This window comes from Amphiura filiformis, unplaced genomic scaffold (assembly GCF_039555335.1).
Source record: "Amphiura filiformis unplaced genomic scaffold, Afil_fr2py scaffold_30, whole genome shotgun sequence".
In the NCBI taxonomy this organism is placed as follows: domain Eukaryota; kingdom Metazoa; phylum Echinodermata; class Ophiuroidea; order Amphilepidida; family Amphiuridae; genus Amphiura; species Amphiura filiformis.
In genome coordinates this window covers 379,716-398,695 of record NW_027305494.1, presented here as the reverse complement: position 1 = coordinate 398,695, position 18,980 = coordinate 379,716, and the positions used below count along the sequence as shown (strand labels likewise).

Here is an 18,980-nt window from a genome sequence, read left to right as displayed (position 1 = left end):
TTCCCCCAATAACCAACTACAATTTTGTATCTGATTAAAGAGTTTAACTTCAACACTACACTATTTTTCGCCCACCTGGAACGTTTTCACTAATTCGACTAGCGTCTTCAGCAGATGGTGATACTGTGATGATATCTTGTCTACGACATAGACGTCATTCTGTCAATCATATGACGTCATCAGTGAAGGATATCCAGATCGTAGACAAGATATCATCACAGCATCACCATCTGCTGAAGACGCTAGTCGAACTAGTGAAAACGTTCCAGGTGAACTAAAAATAGTGTAGTGTTGAAGTTAAACTCTTTAATCATTTTATCTACCACTACGTATGAATATCCACTCGTCAACTTTGTATCTGTTTTGATATGGAGAGTTTTTAAAACTCAAAAATACCTGATCTATATGAAGTTTCAAAATCAAATACAAGAATATATAGCTTACATTCAAATTTGAGTAACATGCATAAAAGCTTCATTTTTCACTTTACAAAGAAACATGTTGGTCTGGTAATTGATTTGATATCCTTGATCCTTGAGTGTTCATGCTGTTCTGTTTTATGTTTTCCCTCCCTTGTAGCATGATGATGTAGATGAGCATGATCTGATTGCTGAGAACTGTAAAAACCTTGGCGGTGACGTCCAACAACTGGTAATGTCAAACGCTTACGACATCCCAAACTAAATCATGTTAAGCTTTTCTGCTATACTCCAGTTTCTTCAGCTTTTGCTCCAGCTTTCCAACTGTTTTGTGCTGCTTACTCAGAATTCTTGACATTATACTTACCTTTTCAGCGTTACCTGCTTGAAAATATCTTATCTTTTTCAGGTTTCCCTATTTTAAGCCCCTGAGCATTACCTGCCAATCTAACATTGCCTCTGATTGGTCAACTACATGATATTTTCACTTTAATAACCAATCAGAATGGAGCTTTACAAATAATTCACCCCAATTTTTTTGCATGGTGAAATTATTCTAACAATGTTGCTGATTGGGCCAATTGATAATGAAAACTTCTTTTTGGCCAATCGGCAGGTAGTTCTCATGGGGTTAAGCTTTCCTCTAGAATGTTTGGAACATTCTTCTTATGCTACTGTTACCATCTAATTCAAATACTAAAATACTTTAATCATGTGAAATTGTTGAAATTATTTCTAACTTTGTAATCACTTGTGCTTTCTCATCTTTCTTTTTGCTGGTGTTGGTTGCTAATACTATTCTTGACTTGCATTAAGCTAACCTAAGTGAATTCATCTTGTGCATCCACTTTAACACAGAGATATCTCATGTGTTTACAAAAGCGGCCCCAAAACTCACTATGCAAAGTATCTTATAGTATTCGGCAAGGTCCTTTAGCGTAGTCCATCTGTTTTGTCAGATTATCTATGCAGACTGATTGGTGAATGAGTTGTCGATGTGATCCCGGAGGGGCCACTTGTATTTCAAGGTGGACACCATGCTCTTGTAAAAAAACAAGTAAAAAGGGTTGTTTTTCAGCATTGGACAAGTATAGCGCTGTACCTGTTTAGGGTGTCAAAAACGCCAAAAATCAGGAAAAAAGGTATACTTTTCCAAGCAAAATACTTGCTTTAATAGGGTACCAAAGTTTAATGTCAAAATAAAAAGGGTGAAAAAAAGGCTATGTTTGGCTACTATCAGAACACATCGTAGGATAAAATGGTAAGAAACATCAAACTACTCATATTAAACAAGAACCTGAACATGAATTTTTACTTTCTTAGTGTTAAAAAAATGGCAAAATACTTGTTTAGGGTATGTTTTGCACGCGCTGAGTAATACTCGTTTAGGGTGCGTTTCAAGAGTCCATACATGAGCATTGGTGTCCATCACGTAATGTAAGTGCCCCCCCCCCCCCCAGATGTGATATGATGATGCAGTTTAATTAGCCAGAACCCAACTAAACTGCACCAAATTGGCAGACTGCCGCTGAAGAACCTTGCCAAAGACTACAACTAAATTATGCATCTTGTTTCTTTGCCTTTACTCCTTTCACTTGGGTGTTTTATGATAATGGTGATTGCACTAGGATCCACAACATTCTCATCCATCAGGACACAGTTCTTTAACCCCAATACATTTGTACATTCATTGAATGACCTTTGAAAATTTGGGTACAAAAACTCACTCTAAAACTTTAGGTCAAATTTTGCACTATGGATGTTTAATTGAGGTTATTGAACTATGCCATTGGGATGAGACCATTGTGGTCCATAGTATTGGCCACTACCTTTCATTGGCTTCAGCTACATTGCAGTCTGCTTTCATTCATTTCACACAAAACCCTTCTTCATAAATATGACAGTCATAATGCGGTCAAATTTAACAGTAATTCATTATCATAACAACAATTTTATGTATTTTTTGGACATTTTTTTGTTCAAATTTGCTTTATATTTCTCCTTGAAGTATCATGAGGAACATGACTTGATTACATATTTTTGTAAGCAATTAGGAGGTGATGTTTCACAACTGGTAAATTGCTCTTACAATCAAATGGGCTATTGCAGTTGAAATACATACACCCCCTATGGACAACATGACCTTAATCTTACACACAGGGAGTGTAGATTTCAAATGGAGTCACCCATTCAAGTAGCCCCATTTGAAATTCACACTCCCTGTGTGGAAGATTAAGGTCTTGCCTTATATTGAGGGTGTAGGGATTTCAATTGGAATAGCCTAATTTGGTTTATATTACTTTAAATATAAACCTACAAATTAAAGTTCAAGATTACTTGCAAAAAAGTTTCAAGATATAAATTACAGCAACTCCTACAGTCAGTTCATTTACATGAGCTCAAATAAAATATACCTCACAGTAAAAAAGTATAATAAAGTATTCAAAAAGTATTTGACAGTGTTTTGAAAGTATATCCAAGTTTACATAGAGGTGTATAATTTTCATCAATCAAATTGTGAGCAACTTTTTTGCAAGTGATCAAAAAATGTAGTAAATCCACAGTGAAATCATTTTAGTGCTATTGCACTAACATTTTCTTCTTGCAGCCTTCTGACTCTAACAAAAAATCTTTATTCTGTAGACTGGTTGATGTTACTCTCCTGTTTTTTAAACAATAGCTATTATGCTTCTATGTTTTGTTGGTAACCATACTAGACTAACGTTTTGTGCATTACAATAACATGTTCATTAATTACTAAGTTGCAAAACTTAACTTGTATGTTTGATTTGTAGTATTTTCAATGAAATTTCATATTTTGTATTAATAATAATAATAATACCGTAAAAGTGAACATTTTCGCAGAACCTTAAGTTTGATGTTTTTCACACTCAGTGAAGCTACTGCAAAAATAAAAATGTACAAATATGTTCTTTCATGTAGACCTATAGGTCTATGTAAGAAAACTCAAAAATTTTTAATTTAAAAACTAGCAAGTAGTTTAAAATCTGCAAAACACAACAAATTAGACTGCAAAAATGACCACTTTTATCAGTATATAGTTATAGTAGACTCAAGTATAAGCTCTTCTAATTGGGAAAAAGATTTGTCAAAATGGTGGAACTTTTTTTTGGATAAATTGAAAAAATTTATATTTGAGTTTCTTGTAGTGTATTAACCCCCTGGACACTACTGGTTATCTAACAGCATTTCTGATTGGTTGATTACTTGAAATACTCATTTAAATGGCCAATTATGACTAGGCTTATGGTCAAACTTGCATTTGCAGATGATCTTATTAATACCCTCCTTGACTGGTTCAAATTTGGACACAATATTCATTTTGGCCAATCGGCAGGTGGTTCTCATAGGGTTAATGATTAATGCTAGAGAAAATAGTTTACTTTACTAACCAGTGATTGGGAAAAAATAGTTTGCAAACTTTTTGCATGACTTTAAGAAGTGTTTTTAATTTAGTCTTTATAGGTACATTAATTAAGAGAACCATGGTATTACTATAGTATAACTCTATAGTGGAAATGGTATGTTACAAATTACTAACCTAACTTGTAGTTTCTCTCTATTCTGTGGCGTATCGGTCATGATTCCCGAAAGGAAAATGGCAAATTTATACTGCTGACCCCTCCCCAGATGACTTCACAGCAGTTTGCAGTTTTAATGCCAAAATAAGTTATTTCTGGTTTTAAACAAGCCAAAAGTATAATGCACATCACAAATTTTAGTCAATTTTGTCACAGTATATTTCGAGCTGTGGTTTGCCCATCCCTTCCCTTGCTTGGTATGCCACTGCCATCCATACTTCTGATTACTTATTACAACACCTATATAGTAAGGGGCCTTTTCTTTAGTATCAAAATGTAGAAAGACTGAGGTACTGTGGTCTTCAAGAACTGCCATGCCCAATCTGAGAATTGCCCACAGAAGCTTAGTGTTTCTAGATATTGATATTTGGATATAGGCTCCTGTCAAATAAGATGGGGGAAGTCTTTCGATTATCCAAAAATAGAACAATGAATGGTAGACATGTGGTTACAGGGCCGTAGCAAGGTTGAAAAATGTGGGGCGGCCATCACAAATGTGCGACAGCCAAATTACAAATATATGCCCAAATTAAAATAGAGATATAAAAGAAAAACATACCAATTTCCTCAAAAAGTGGGGCTGGCATCCCCGGTCGCCCCGCTTGTTACGGCCCTGTGCGGTTATGAAACATGCTGGCATATCTGGTAAAGTTCACATTGCTTTATGTATCATTCAATGCAAATCATATTTCACTAGTGTCAAAATATGGAAATCTTTGACAATGGCATCACACTATGCTGTTGAAAATATTCACATTCATGACATTAAGCAAATACACAACACCTTATCTTTCTGCTATTGTGGACTAAATGCACGAGTACTGTTTAATAACATTTGCGTTAGTACAGCGCTGGCATGTTGATTCTTAACGACAGTTGTCTCCTCCAGCACAATTTACCATTGATATTAATCATTCTATTCACTCTGCATTATAAATTTCCGGTTTTGTTATACTACACACTAAGGGATACTAACCAAGTTTGATGCTCATTTGCAAGATCATTTTGAAGATAATTTATGTGTGTGTTTTGTGTTTGCATTACAGCCAAGAAGTCCAGCGCAGATAGTGGTTGCTATTGATGCTGAACAAAGACCCGATTTGGAATGTCAAATTCTTCAACTGGAAGAAGAAAACAAGTAAGAAAAATAGAAAAAGTTTTATGTAATTAAGAGGATATTAAGATATGTAGAGAAATAAATTACCCATTTATCACGATACATACAAGCTTCAGCGTTAGAATGTTTACACACATAGCACTTAAAAAAACCTCTGTGATTTATAGTGCGCTACGTACAGGCACAATGCCTAGATGTTGATCCACAAGCCTCCACATACTTTACAGGTTGTCTGTCACTGACCACTACAGCCCGGGGGACTTAGCAGCTTATGCACACCCTATATTGATCATCGCAACCAGGATCAGCATACAGGATACAACTTGGCTTGAATTGTCAACCACAGTGAATTACACATTAAGATCAAGTTTCCTGTGCACATGATAAAATAATCCAGGGGAAATTCCCCCAGTCAGAACTTTGTCCCCCCCCCCCCACGAAAAAAATCCTGCCACCGCTACTACATGCAAACATGGTGGATCTCTTCACATCTCTTCCTCAGACCATCAATATCTCTTCCATGACTCTCCTACCTCTAGTCTCAGAACCTACCAACCCAACCGCAGGAAAATTATGAGCCACACAAATGACTCGTACACTTCCATCATCGTTTAATATCATGCACAAAACTTTTTTTTTCTGTTCACAGAACTCTCCTCGTAGAATTGGATAGATTAAAGGTGCTACGTACAGATGATCAAAGTAAGATTGATTCATCAGGGTATCCAGATGAGCGTACCAGGTCACCGGGACACAGAGACACAGAGCTGGTGGCAGAAGCCAAGCTTCTTAGGCAGCATAAAGGTCGTCTGGAGGCCCGCATGCAGATCCTTGAGGATCACAATAGGCAGTTAGAAGCTCAGTTACAGAGGTTAAGACAGCTACTTGAACAGGTAAGCTAGTAAATCAAGGATCTCTTAAGTCTTAAAACCTATCTGAAATTAATTTAGGATACATATGATCAGTTGGGTAGACATGTAGCAACAACTGAGTGGGAACTAACTAAAATTGTATATTCGCTTAACAAAAATTCCAGCTCGGAATAGAATTTTAAATCATTTTATGATCAGACATGGTCACTTTGAGGACTTCTCACAAAATAGTATCACTTTGAAATCATGTCTGCAAACACATGTATGCACATGTTTTTCCTTCCTGCTCTTACATGTAAAACAGTGCATCATCATCCTATGGGTCATGACTAACCCATTGTGACCCTTTTGATGATGTTGTTCTAACTCTGGCTATCCACTGCAAGATGCTAAGCAGTGGATTCTTTGATTCCATCTGTCCAATAGAGCTTCTGTCTAAACCAGTGCACCATGTATAACATAATTATAAAATTGAATTCTTTTAACAGCCTCAGGATCGTAGCCACTCACAAGCCTCATCATTGCGTACCACCCCAGCTGTCTCACCCACATCATCCATAAGTTCTCTTCCACGTACCCGTCGAGTGCCTCAAGCCGTTCCACCCTTAGAACCAAACAGAACAACAACAAATGGGGGAACAAGTGACTATGACAGTGATATGGCAGGTAAGAATGGATATGTAGTATGAAGTAGAATAAGTCTGTGTCCCCTTGGCAGAGCCAGAGGGGGGCAGAGGGCACTGCCCATCCTCAATCTGCAAGAATCATGGAAAATCAACCTATTTCAATATTAACCTCTCCACTCCTATGGGTCTGTTAAGGGTGGTTAAGCTATCCAATGTGACCTGCTCCCACAAAAATGAGCATAAATTCGCCAGGGCACTATAGAATAGACCACCCATTAAACATGACAAAACTAAACAAAAAACAAAGAAATTATGGAGGAAATATTGATTGTTGAAGACCAAAGCAACAAGCCATCCTAACAAGTTTAGTTTGAAGTTAAAGGGTATAAAATAAGGATTTTAAATCAGGAATATCTCACAACATTATTTTGTCAACTTTATGCTCATTTTGTTAGATCACATATATGCTGAAAATGTCAACTTGCTCATAGTATTTTTTGTATTAACTGTAAAGTTCGTTTGGTTTAGATTTCAATAGAGAAATCTACAGGTGATTTTTTCTTGAGGCTCATTGTAGATTATTTTAAGATATGTATCCCAATAGTTACCCCATCCCCTCCTGCCTTTTTGGAGGAACAATCAGTGATTTATTAACCAGAACAATGAAGCATTCATCTAATTCAAATTTTTGGAAGAAGCAGAAATGTGACACGATCAAGGGAAATGAGTCGGATGTCAGTTATATTGATTTTGAGATATTGGCAAAGAAAGATAAAATTCTTTTTTTTTATATTGTTTTCTGTGATTGATAAATTGATGTAACTTGCAAACAAAAGTCGTATCAAAATGAGGTTTTCAGTTTATGAAAGCTCTTAATATCCTCATTAGAAACAATAGTATTTGACACGTGACTCATTCAATATATTCATCCCAAGTTAGAATATTCGGAAACTTTGGCGAGTAGTAGATGTTGGTGATAACCGTCAACACTCTGAGGAGTTAGAACAAGGAGCCTCTATATGCAATAGCTGCCTTATAAACATTCAGCAGGTTCTGCATTGTATATTGAACACCATCTAAGAATATGACAGATAGCAGCTATTGCAGATGGGGTGTCGTCTTGCATTAACCTGTTGACTTACAAAACAGTTCTTGTTATTTTTTATTTTCTTCATTAATCATTAGTGGAGCAAATTATTTTGTCAAGAAAATCACTGATTGTGACTTCCAGTAATATCCCATTCTTAATTCTTATTATAGTTTCAGATTAACCCTAACCCACAGTGTACAATCGTGTTTTGCAAAAAAAGTTTTCAGTTAATTTTGCTTGTATCTTGCTTTAGTATGACTCTTCAGCAAGTAAAATGCAAAGGAACGAAATGCCGTTTTAGTTGACTCTTTTTACTGCTGTAAAAATTGTTTGCAAATTTGAATGCTTGATATAGTTACAATAACATGAAAATGCTGCTAAATGGATATGGTGAATTTTTACGCTAGCTCAGATATTGGTTTAACATGGACTTATAATTATATCTAATAAGTTGCATGCAATAGTACATACACACACACCTACTTGCGGAGGGCGTTGCACACCCAAAGCTGAGCAAGAAACCATGGACCCACTTGACATTTTACTATCCAACATCCTGACATTACACAGGCAAATGAGACATGGTCTTGCATTTTTTCCTTATTTGCAATATGCTGGTAAAGTTTGCTTGGCTTATATAGACCACTTGACATCATTGTTTATCAGCAAAGGCGAGGGGCTGGTCTATCGATATGCTTGAACGAACCGCTGTACTATATGAAATGTGGTGGGCAATTTAAAATGCATGTGCCCTGAGGAAACTTTAGGGAAAGGGATATCCGTTATCATGGTATTTTGGGTGTGTGTCCTCATTTACAGGTCTTTACAAATGCACATACCCACCCCACCCCTATGGGTGTTTGCCTTCAAACGTGGACAAAGTTTAGGACTATGCAAACGCAGACGTCTGAAACCGCATTCAATCGACAAACTATTTTTACTTTATGGGATCCATGATTTATTGCCCACAAAGAAGTTGTATCCCACAAGCTATTGCTGCAACTTACACAGTACCCCACAAGAATGCTGTCACAAGAGATTGATCACACATACCCAACAGCCATCCACTATCAAAAGCACAAACATACATATATTACGCACATCCACACCTACACACACGTAATATAGCCTATATACATGTCAAGAAATCTACTAGAAGTATTATGGTCAAACTAGTTGATTTGAAAGCTTTGTAATGCTGTAACCCCATGTTACTTGATTGTATATCTTATTTTGCGTAAGTGCTTCAGTTTATTATTTTGAAAGTTTAAAAGCTGTGAAATATCGCTTGGCTGAGTTATGTTATAGTTTCCTGCATGTATTTTAAGTTGTGTTTCCTCTTTTGTTTTGCATCTTTATTTACCCCCAGGTGAAGATCACCCCCAGCCTTCCCCTCACACCCCTCCCCACCTCAAAGATGACCCCAAAGAAGGGGAACCTGCCGGTGCAGGGTCAGGAGGTCAGGGGGGAAAGGTTGACTTGGATCAGGTCATCAAGGAATTGAACAGTTTCCCTGAAGAGAATGGTGCTACAGGTATGGTATAGAGAGAGTGCAAAGAGGTTAAACTATAGGGAGACTCTGTAAACATGGATTCAATGTTCAGCAGCCAGTTGGACATGACTGAGGTGTCCCAAGGACGAAGGTCCATGCACACATAGTATTCAGTATTATCCTGTTTTGAAAATCCAAGCATTCAAATTTCCTATGCGAAATCAATTGTGGTGTCACCACTAGAGGGCCAAAAGCCCAAAACGTTTGATGGATTCTTGTATAGGCATGTGCAGTGTGATGGGCTATTCCAGTTGAAATTCACATATCCTCTGTGGTACAGATAAACTTAGTCTTCTTCACAGGGAGTGTGAATTTCAAATGGGATTACCTGAATGGGTGGCTCCATTTGAAATCTACACCCCCTAAAAGTCATGTCTTCCATAGGGGGTGTATGGCTTTCAGCTGGAATAGCCCAGTCATTTGGGAAATCAGCCATATTGGATTGTCACATGGCGCCCCAAAATAGTGCACCTCTGTATTGAGTTTCATTGGAGGCCCGAAATGAAACAATGGGCATCTTTCATTTTCAGCATGAGCGCACGCAGGTTTGCACATGTATGTAGCTCTTAGCGCATGCAATTGTATTACACGCACATATAGCAAAGCAGCAAGCTATATCAAGCTAATGTTTGAAAACAATCCAGAGGTACTGTCAGTGGAGTAACACACACACAGGCAGGATATTGTCCAGACTCTCCATGTCTAACCTCCTTTTGAAATTCTATCATCACCAGTGTCTCCATTTGCCTACATTCTTCTTTATTTAACCCCTGAGCACTACCTGCCGATCTAACATCGCCTCTTATTGGTCAATTACATATCTTCATTTTAATCACCAATCAGAATGTAGCTTTGAAAATAATTCACCTCAATTTTTTGTGTGGGGAAATTATTCTAACAATGTTGCTGATTGGTCCGATTGATAATGAAACTTCTTTTTGACCAATTGGCAGGTAGTTCTCATGGGTTAAAATTGAGCAGACAACAGGTGGTGATATGTTGTGGTTTACTAAAGCAGGATTGTTATGTGAATAAACTCTTTTCTATCATTGTTGTCAAATCCAACCTTATTGCTCAATTTTAAGACAACAAATGAGGTAAACATTTTGCAGAAAATCTCAGTTTCTATAAGATAAATTATACAAAAAACAAAGCTTTATTATTATGCAATTAAAAATTTGTTTAATTTCTAGTAAATGATTTTAATTACACTAAGAAACAGACAGCTCATTTTCAATATCCACATCTCTTTTTCATTTTTTCCCTTCCAGGTCCTAATAGAGTAGGCAATTTATTCCACTGTGCTGATAATATTGGCAAAGCCGTTGGTACCTTGGTAACCGTAATGACGGATGATGAAACAAGCGACAGAGACGAGAAATCTACTACATCACCATAAGGTCTTCCATAATCAATAAGTCAATAAACTACGCAGACGATATTATACGAACTGCCTATAAATCCGCCCAACAACTTTGAACCAACAACGATATACAACAGCTTAAGCTTTTTTGGTGCAGATGCGGATGTTGCAAATGTTTACAGATGTGATAGTGTGTGTGCGCATTATGAACGTGTTTTGAACACACTTTTTATATTTCTCATCATCTATCAACTTGAAAACAAAACTATTATGAAAGCGGTGCATTGTGGGACACCCTTTTGGAATCTACTTAATAATGATTGGAAAAAACAACTCAAATTTCTATCCATGTTGGCATGGCAGCTGTTGGCATAGCAACAATCATAAGATGGCAGTATGTGCTGCATTTTTACTCAACTACCTGATCTGTGTAGTTTACAATAGCTCATGCTAGGGGCAGAGTTCAACACTGATCATAATACATAGGGAATTTGAAAGATGAACCAAACTTTGATGTTCTAGATCCCTGGTAAAGTCATGATAGAGTAACTGATTTGACAAAGGGGAGAGTTCCTTTGATAGTGTGTTTACTTAACATACTAACAAAATTAATGATATGACATGTTTTTGATACTTGGATAAAATGTTACTTATTACACACCAGATGTCTGGAGTTATTGTTTGTATTGAACTTTGCCCCTAAGGAATGAGGATGTATGTATTCATTCAAGTTTTTTTGTCTGGAATTCAGGAGTCAATTTTTGTATCTTCACCCTGGGACCAATTATCTGTGTTTGTTTGGTAATAAAGTCTTGGAAAACAAAATAATATCGATGATCAATTGATATTAATCAAAAAGGGTATTTTATAATTGTTGCAATGAATGATCCAAGAAACGGTTAAATAAGAAGTGTTGTTTCATTCAATTTGCAGTTGTAATAAACCTGACAATGTTGAACAAACTCAAAGTTGTGAAACTGAAAGACAAAGTAGATTTTATTTTAAAGAAATATTGAAATTGAAAAAAGGTGTTTTTGTAGAATTGCATATTTTGATATTTGGGCAGTTGACAGAAGCTGTTAATAAAGTATGAAAAATGATTGTATTAATATACCTATGGGGTGTACACAGATTTGGGGTCAAAGGTCATTAAGAGGTCACTTCTGGTATACACTCTGAGAAAATGGTTCTAAAGTGTTCTTGTGAGGGAACCCTTGCACTTGAGACCTCAAAAAAGTTCATGGAAATTCTAGAACACTTTGCATAACCATTACAGGTTCTGCATAGACTGTGAAAAGTTCCTCAGAGTGTTCCAAAAATCCTTGTATGGTTCATTTTAAGAACCACCAATGGTCCTGAGAGAACAAATAAAGAACTATTTTTGAAATGTTTTCTAAGAGTGTAACAGACCTGTGGTTGCTAGTTAGCATTAAATATGCCTCATAATGGAATGGTTTCTGGACTCTAAAAATTCAAAAATATTTTGGTATTCATCTTAATTATGACAAATGAACTGTAGAAGGGAGCCACTTTTTTAGATAAAAAACAAGGTTTTTGCCAATACAACACACTCCATGTCAAAGTTCTAGAAACACCCTTTTCCTTTTGAAGAGGAAGAAATGTTTTGTTAAATCTTTTTCAACAAAAGTAGCGAATAAATTCTTGTAAAATTAATAAAATTTTGTATGTTTTGAACACAGCTAGCATGCTTGACATGTATGCTAACCCATGTTGTTTTGAAACATGGTGTTCTTGTAAATATAATATTTGATAGTAACTTATGAAATAGACCATTATGATCATGAACAAAATGGTGCCAAACTTTATACAGATAAATTTATTTATTCTGCAAATGTCTTACTGTGTAAATTATTAGATTTCTAGATAAGGATGCACAAATCTTCATTGGAGAAGCCCTTCTGAACTCAAACATGTTCCCATTTTGTTAATTTATCCATGTGGGTAGTATTGACGGAATTATCAGCCTCTAAGAACAAGCTTGATTTTGATATTGGTTGCACAGATGATAATATCATGTAATGAACCAATCAGGCACCCTGTAAGAAAGGCATGGGGTTTATTTGTTATGTGATAAATAATGAATCTTTAAGTTATATAAGATAAAAATAATGAAGCTATCAAAGGCTTAAGTTACCAAGTCAATACTCTGATCATTACCAAATAGGCAGGCCACATAACATTCATAATGACTATATCCTTAACATTGTAATCCTTTCTTTGCGATTTTGCCCTTGAAACTTGGCTGTTTGTTGCACATAAATCTCAACAAAAAGGTCACAAATTGCCAATCTTAATGCACACAATTTGAACAATTACTTATAATTATTATTCTTTGCACAAATTTTAAATGATAAATATTGTCATTCTTTGCACACAAATTTGAACAAAACTGACACATTGTCATGTTACACAAAATGTGAACAAAGATTATTGATACTTTCTTGCAGGTAGAAAATTTGAACAAAAAGGACAGATATCGCCCCACAGTCTATATTTTGATATTGACAGTAACAAAGGTTACTGCCGATTTGCTTCTGATCATAGTATTGTAGGATAATGAATGAGTAAATTACCAAAATCATGACTGTTTGTTCAATATTTTGCTCACAATTACCCTATGTATAAGACTAATATAACCCATATGGAATTAGAATGGAAACCATAGCAACAGGTTGTTCTCAACTATCAAGGAAATCATACATGACATTCCTTTAATGATTCCAACAAAACAGAGCATTTCTAGATTGTAGATAAACCCAAACTTGTGTGTGTCTCCAACCATAATACAAACGTCACAACGAATTTGCTGATAACTTGTATCGTGATCTTCCAACCCGTCAATTGACATTTTTTTAATTTGTAAAAATGTGGATATAGATATAGATACTAGAAATACAGTCCTGTATAGATGATTCAAATGATCATTTTATAGTGTCCATATTTTTGACCAGTAGGTCTAAACGTGGATAATGATTGTGTTAAGAATGGGTAAATAATGAAAATAAAGTATTCATAAGCAAAATTGTGTTAATTTATTCAGATTTTTAATTTGTTTATTTCAAGTTTGAGTTCAACTTTAACAAAGGCTGTGAAGTTTCAAAGGTCCAACGAAGGAAATAAATCAAGTCAATGACTAACAGTAACCATAACAAACCAGTTACCATGGTAACCTATCCAAAGGTGCATATAATCCTTAAGTAATCTACTCCTATAGTCTGCTTGTTTTTAAAGGGATAGTCAATGATTTGCTGCAACAGAATACTCCTCAAAAGAAATTCATCAAAATTCAGATTTTGGCTTTGGAACAACCATGCTATACAATATGCTAAATAAATGGCGTATTAAATGGGAATAATGTGATGAAGACGAAATCTGGATTTAAGTTGGAGTTAGTGTAATTAATTATATTCTTGCTCAAGCTGCTGAACTCAGAACCCATGCATGAAAATGAATGAATGCGGTTGACCCAGCGAGGGCCATTAAGACTGACCAAGTTTGCAGTGCTTTATGAAATAAGCATTCAGCTATAGGATCAAATGGACCAATATGTGCTCCTTTGATGATCATGGTGCTATTCCAGATGAAATCCATACATCCCCGTTCGAAGACATGATCTTTATCTTCCAGACAGGGAGAGTGAATTTCAAATGGGGTTACCTGAATTGGTGACTGCATTTGAAGTCTACACCCCCTGAGTGGGAGATTAAGATCATGTCTTCCATAGGGGGTGTATGTATTTTGTACAGAAAATCTCTGATTGTCCTTTTAATTAACCCCCTGAGCACTACCTGCCGGTGTAACATTGCCTCTGATTGGCCAATTACATGATATCTTCACTTTTAATCACCAATCAGAATGGATCTTTGCAAATAATTCACCCCAATTTTTTTGCGTGGTGAAATTATTCTAACAATGTTGCTGATTGGTCCAATTAATAATGAAAACTTCTTTTTGACCAATCGGCAGGTAGTTCTCATGGGGTTAAGCTTGTGTTTTCATTAGGTTGCATTGCTATAGATATAGAAGATCATGTTATAGTTCCATCTCTTTATTTACGCCCATTTAAAATTTGATTAAAATATTTTAAGAATCACATTATGTAGAAATCTTTTTCAAGATGTTTATAATCTTTCTTTTCTTGTCCTGCTTGGGTGTTTTAAACAAACACAAGAAAATTATTAAAATAAATTTCTTGTGTTTGTAACCAGTAAATGCATTATTCCCTTTCTTCAAACCATGTGATGATAAGATGAATGGTATGGGCTTGCAAATTATACAAAAATATTGAAATTATAACTTCACTCATGACAGTTCTTCCCCTTTATGGAAAAATGACATTCTTAATAACAAACATAAGCATTTACTGTTAGTAAATACTTTCAATATTAAGTTATGGAAAATGTCACCCATATTCTTGGGTGTACATGTATAATCACATTTTCCAAATGCCTTGAAAATTTACTGTGAAGAAAGAGTCGTCATAGAGTGTGAAGAAAGAGTCGTCATAGAGTGTTTCTAGAATATTTACATGCTAATTTAATGATTGATTAATATCTATTGTGCTCTTGAATGTGACAGTTGATGTCAAATGTATCATCTAGGGCAAATTGCAGAATACAGCAGACATGCTTAATCACCATGGGTGCTACAATATTTGTTCAAGACTTTTTAACTCCACTATATGCAGTCTGTGATATTCAGCAGTTGGCCCTATTGTCAATATTATGGTGCTGCTTAATGGCCTATTATAATATGGCAGTGTTCACCAGAATTTCAGTTTGACTTGCATGTAGTTCATAGATTTGCAAGCTTCTTAGAAATGCAACGTGAAAATTGGTCCACTCGACGCTTTGATCTGTGATCTTCTATTCCCAGAACTATTACACTTGCAACAACACCAAATAGACTCCCTGATTGGATGATCACACATTATTGTTTCTCTCAAAATTAGGGAAGGAATGAAAACAAACTTTTTTTGGCCAGGACTTGAACCTGGAACCTTTAGGGCTGTGAACAGGGACTTGAACCTGGAACCTTTGGGGCTCTTTCCAACTGAGCTATGGTACTGAGGAAGGTTATATCATGAATGCGAAATAGAGTATTACACATTCATACACAAATTCTGAATTCTAAATTGTATTCCTTCCACTACTGTATTGACAAGCATCAAGAAGAAAATATTATTAGTATAGCCAATTAATTAGAGAAAACAGACAATTTATATTTTATTAAACCAGTGATGAGTTGATTTGGTAGTAATTTAAGTGTAACAGCTTACACTATATCAGAAATGTGATGGTCATGCAGAAGTTATGGTGAACATTGTATATGTTTATCATTTATTCTCATGCTTTGTGATACCTAGTTTCAATTATTCTATAGTTCATTCAGCTTATTTTATGTATATCCCAGTGTCGTCCATCTTCCTATTTATGAACCATTATTCTGTTGATATTTTATGTTGACTTGCATTATAGTGTATTTATGTAACTTTGTTCTATATTCTTGTCAAACTATTATTATTTTTGTTTTCCTGAGTTTAAGAAAAATTTGACGGTTGAATATGTTGAAACATACAAGTGGAAATACATTAGTGATACAAGTATTGTATATCACAGCAGCTGAAGGGAGTATCTCATCATGCATTGCACTCTATCTGCTTGCTCCATAGCAAATACATACAAAATAGAAGTAAGAGCGGCATAAATATTGTGAGCTATGGAGTTTCACAATACTTTAAAGATCTTTTTCTTTCAAACAAAAGTCTTAACTCCCCTGATATAAGCGAGTAATTGAAAGTTGAAGTGAGGGATTTTGTGTACACTTTCTATGGCATGTGCAGTTCTACTATGATACCGCAGAGCATGATGGGATACGCCTATCAGCTGCTGCGATTGTATACTAAGAGATGTGATAGGAATTTGATTATATGATGAAGATTTTGTCATACTTAACCAAACCTAAGCTACCCGCAGATATTGCTTTTTACACACCCTGTAAAGAAAAGGTTCTGTGTTTGATTCATAAACATACCATGTAATTCAATGAAGATATCTTACCCTTCCCAGAATCCTTTGCAACATGAAATGCATATAAAATGCATTACCTCACTACATCACATGACTTTGAACAGATTTCCATGTTTTTATGTTGAGAATAAACTGGCATGGGTTGATAGTCAAGAATAAACATATTTTGCAAGATTTGGATGGACTGTTCATTCAGGTACTTTTTGTACCCATGTTGCACTAGAGTGCATATCAGTAGAGAAAATTGAAATGCATTGTGGGAAGTGTAAGATACCTTCTTTGGTTGTAATTTACTTGATTGCTGAAAAATGTAAAATATATTATTCAACATTTTTCACAAATCCAAAGTGCTAGCATTTTATATAACTTTGTTGATGAACAAACAATTTTACCCATATTTTTCAGACTTATTTTTCACTGAAATTCACTAAACCCTTTCCTTGCAATTACCTTTAGTATTATTTATAATCATGTATGTATGATTGAAAGACAAAAAAGGGAATTTAAGAAATTAATAATGTATAAACAATGTGTATATAGCATTGTACAAAGAAACATTTTATAATAATGCCTGACTGAATTTGATAATTAAAATCCTTGTGTTTTTTAACAAGTCAATGTTACACATTGCAAATAAATACTGGTATTGAGACAGATTGACAGGAAGTGCTATTTTGTAAAATGAGCTTGGAAATTTTTCTGATGACAAAGATGGCTTAACCCCCTGAGCACTACCTGCCGATCTAACATTGCCTCCGATTGGTCAATTATGTGATATCTTCACTTTAATGACCAATCAGAATGGAGTTTTGCAAATAATTCACCCCAATTTTATTTATTTTTTTGCGTGGTGAAATTATTCTAACAATGTTGCTGATTGGTCCAATCTATAATGAAAACTTCTTTTTGGCTGATTAGCAGGTAGTTCTCATGGGGTTAATATTGATTCACCCACACCCTCATTTGCTTGAACTCAATTTAGTATTAAAGGGCTATTCAGTGATTTGCTAATCTGGAGGATCGTACATATCATCGAAATTCAGATGTTGGCTCCTTTGGCTGATACATTGGTTAAGTCAAAAGCTGTGTATTAAAGGCAAAAGACATTTTACATGAATCTGTAATTTCTTGATTTATGTAGAGAAATTAGCTTTTGAACAGGGCTTCAATACCTTGTTTTTGCCTAATTACTTTTTTAAAGCAATTTTTACACAATTTTGTTTTACACTTTAACTGAAAGGAAGGGAGGTTGGCCTCCATCAAATTGGTGAATCTCTCTATTTCATGGTACTAACAGCACCCATGGGGGACTCAAGTTTGGATTGGGTAGGATGTACTTCCAAGAATCTGAACATTGACCCCATAATTGTACCAAGTTTCCAAGTAAATTTGACATATTTTTATGTCCGAGGCTAGATGTTTGGCCTCATTCAACACATTTTAACAAAAGTTTATACAAAATTTGAAATTCAATTAGGTGAAATTGGGTTTTTTTCTGGTGAACAATTTGAAAAATTAACCTTCTTTTGGTGAACAATTTGCAAAATGAACCTCCTTTTGGGACATTGATATACAAGAAGCCTGAAAATGTAATACATAATGTGTGGCACGTCCCCATATGGTCATTTGTGCTGAGTACCCCCTGCCCCGGGCTTCTTAGATACTGAATTCATCCTCGGAAGAGTGTGGTTTCAAAAGTCCTCCACTTTACAAAATCCCAAAGACCATTGTAGTACAATATTGTTATTATTTATTTACTTTGAAAATTGAGCTCCAAACATCAATATCACTTCATTTACAGAGGGAGTGGGGAAGTTGTATTCAAAAGCCATCCTGTTGAGTTTTGATTTTTTTTTGTTAGTTTGTATCCCTCATTATCTTATCAGTAGATTTCTTTTTGTAAAATTCAAAAACATATTTGTCAATACCACAACAAAAATAAAAATATACCATACAACGAAAGGATTATGTTGTCAGTTGTGTTTTTAGTTGATGTAGTCAAAATAGTTCCTTGTCATGCGTCACTTAGGATAGCCTCGGTTTGAGGCGTCTGGGCTCTGGGTTTCTAACCAGTTTTATGTCATACTCACAACACTGTAAAGTTCTTAAACAAAAAAACAAAAAAAACACCATCCAAGAGGCCAGATGCCTTGAACCAAGGCTACATTTACAGTCGGAATTGCAATTGAATGAACGCAGCTGTACCTGATCCAAATGTGGTCGTATATCGCGTATTTCAAACAACAACACGAACGCAAGACCTTACTCACGCACAGTCGCACATGCTAG

General features: G+C 35.4%; 1 protein-coding gene across 1 annotated transcript in view; it reads left to right on the top strand.

Annotated features, from left to right (window-relative positions):
• LOC140143866 (dystrophin-like) overlaps positions 1 to 18,653 on the top strand; it is a 404,491-nt gene extending 385,838 nt beyond the window's left edge. The window contains exons 58-63 of the mRNA XM_072165677.1: positions 580 to 651; positions 5,068 to 5,159; positions 5,788 to 6,031; positions 6,499 to 6,676; positions 9,096 to 9,260; positions 10,550 to 18,653. The gene's annotated coding sequence lies outside the window, so the exon portion shown is untranslated. The remainder of the gene's footprint in view (positions 1 to 579; positions 652 to 5,067; positions 5,160 to 5,787; positions 6,032 to 6,498; positions 6,677 to 9,095; positions 9,261 to 10,549) is intronic.
• The last annotated feature ends 327 nt before the right edge of the window (positions 18,654 to 18,980 follow it).